This window comes from Stegastes partitus, unplaced genomic scaffold, assembly GCF_000690725.1.
Source record: "Stegastes partitus isolate 25-593 unplaced genomic scaffold, Stegastes_partitus-1.0.2 Scaffold2111, whole genome shotgun sequence".
NCBI lineage: Eukaryota > Metazoa > Chordata > Actinopteri > Pomacentridae > Stegastes > Stegastes partitus.
Window position 1 is genome coordinate 89,511 of NW_007579842.1, and position 2,800 is coordinate 92,310.

At 39.8% G+C, this 2,800-nt stretch overlaps 1 protein-coding gene and 1 long non-coding RNA gene across 2 annotated transcripts in view; both read right to left on the minus strand.

Moving 5' to 3' along the window:
* The window catches only part of LOC103373984 (uncharacterized), a 20,846-nt gene extending 19,770 nt beyond the window's left edge, over positions 1 to 1,076 (minus strand). Inside the window, exon 1 of the long non-coding RNA XR_521103.1 lies at positions 103 to 1,076. This is a non-coding gene — a long non-coding RNA (uncharacterized LOC103373984). The remainder of the gene's footprint in view (positions 1 to 102) is intronic.
* LOC103373985 (uncharacterized) overlaps positions 1 to 2,800 on the minus strand; it is a 90,031-nt gene that overhangs the window by 71,634 nt on the left and 15,597 nt on the right. The gene's annotated exons all lie outside the window — the stretch shown is intronic.

Below are 2,800 nucleotides of genomic sequence, written 5' to 3' on the forward strand. Positions count from 1 at the left end.
ACAACAAAAAAACTAAGAAGTATAATTCTTTAATCATGAAATAATTTTTTCACACATTTGTCACGAAGATGTGACTCAGACCTCAAACCTTGTCTAATCAACAACATGATAATGACATTCATGCAAGTATTTAGATCATACAAACAACCTCATGATCTTTTGATACATTCAAAATGTAAATACATGATATCAGATATGTCACAGAATCAAGCACAAAATGATTTAATTAATACATGTAACGTATTATCATGTTATTATAACGTTACCACATCCAGATCTATGAGGAACACAAGTGCAACAATTGGACATCAAATACTTTGCAAACACAATTAATCAAAAAATGCTCTCAAATCATATTTAATGTAATCAAGACAAAAAAGCAATGTTTGTTTTCTCTGCTGCTTTGATACATTCTTCAGCTTGACTGTAATGACATGAACTGTAACACAAAACAGTCATGAAGCAGATTAGTAGAGTTCATTAAATGCAAACATGAGTACAAATGAGAATTAACTTGCAGCCATTTTCTTACATTACCTTGTTGTAAGCAAGTGGTTAAATATGTGTGTAAACTCACAATATCTTTCATCTTCTCTTGTATACAGTAATGTGACCATTAAAGGGCCCCTCCTTTACTGAGGAGGACTATTACTTGGTGCCAAATGACTCTTTGAGGCTGTCTTCTGCCTGCTTGTATGTGATGGTTTTCCATGTGGCAGGAATATCAGCACGTTCTGCACCATATGCTTTGGCAAAGTCAGCGTTGTATGTTGCCATTACATATTTCCAGTAGTTTGATGCCTCGAAGCTCACATCTGGACAAATTTTCCAGTCAGGAAAAATTTCCTTGTAACGTTTGTAAGGGTGCGGTTCATTGTTTGTAGCATCGCAGCGAAACTTTACGTCACTGATCACAGCGGAAGAGCATATGTCAGTGACAAGTTTTTTCGTTGAGCTCCACCTGTATTTACCCAGACCCCTTGGCCGATGCAGTGAAGCAAAGTGCTCAGTATGGGCTTTTCCTCCTGCATCGCAAGGCACTGCACAGAATGGACACTGTTTGCCACATCCAATCACTCTGGNGATACACAGGCTGCTGTGCTTTGAATTCCGTTTTCAGCGGTCCTTGTGATGCTGACGGTGACCTCAGTCCCAGGACTCAGCCCATCCACATCTACAGTGCTGCACTCATCCATGATCAAGCTGCCTCCACGTGTGCCACAGGTGTACTCTATGTGGAGTTTATACTGAACAGAGGAGCCACTGGGTGCCACACCAAGAGAGACAGCGTCACTGCCAACATGAAGGACTGTTACTTCTGGTGGAGGAACATCTGCCAGAAGAGAAGAGAGATGCTGCTCACTGTCTCCACATTAGTGTTTTCAGTCACTCGTCTCTTTTAACCTGATGAAAAGTTGACTGTTTAAGCTGCACTGACACCTCCATCAGACACACTTACAGTCAGACTGCAGAGTTGCAGGAGGTCCTCCTTCCTCACAGTAAAGATCCTGGAAATCCTCCTTTGTATCATAGAACTCCTTGATACATGAGAACAATCTCTAGTTTAGTGAATCGCTTCATAAAGTGCAGGGTAAAACATGTTATTTTTTATTTTCTTTCCATCATGCAGTTCTTGGTTTACCTCGTCCTCCTCAGACGTATCCATTGTGGATTCACCCTCAGCCATCCCACGCTTGTTCCAGGTTATTCAAACTGCTTCTGACTGAATGTAACAGTAGGCAGGATTATTACAGACAAGCAGCAACACTACAAGATCACACCAGAAGTACAACAGTGGTTAAAAAAAAAATAAGGAAATGGACTAAAATTCCATAAAACTGCAAGTTGTTTCAACTGCACACACTACATGTGGAAAAAGGGATGAATGTGTATTTTTCTTTTTCACAGTAGAGGAAAAGTAATCAGTAGTCAGTTACCTTAAGTAAAGTAGCGATATAACAAATCAAAAAATACCACAGTACAAGTGTTTCGGCTCCAGAGCCTCTGTCTTCTCTCACTCTTGTCTTGCAGGTTTCTGGCTGGGCGGAGCCTCCAATCTGCTAACCTGGTGCACCTGGCCAATCTCACTGACTATATAAGCCGGCCTGCTGTGCCAGATCGCTCTCTCTTCTCTCCCTTACCCAGCCAGCCATGCTCCTGTGTTTGTCTCTTTTTGTTTGTTTCATGCTGACAACATGCACCACACATCGATCACTGCACTCATACACCCTCGCACACCACTGACGCTCACAATCACACCTCACGATTATGCTTTGTTTTAATAAATAGCCTTATGTTATAGTTGAACCCACCTGTGTGTTTCCTCCTTTATTGCAGCCTAAGAGCCAGTCGTAACAAATGTCTCAGTTCTACATTCATAAATCCACTGTAACTCAGTCTAAAACACAGAGTTCTAAACTGTAATTCAAGACTGAATAAATGTAACAGCATTTCTGTAAATGCTCCAAATAAGTTAAAAAAAAACAAATTCTGACTTTGGAAAGGCTTCAGTTATTGGTTTTATCCTTGGAATCAATACTGACTTGAATATTACCTGTAACATTTAACCTAATTTGACCTAACATGTAAAGTAGTGCGGCAACAGTGGAAAAATGCTGCAGTACATATCTTATGTCACAAGTCTCATTCCTGAACTTGAATGAAACCACTCCTGAGTTACAGATACTATCAGTAACACAACAGTATGTCAGATAGTGTCATTTTACTGTTGCCTACGTGGTTTTTATTGTTATCAAATGAGTAAATGTACAGATGTAGTTTAGTAAAAAAAAAAAAAAAA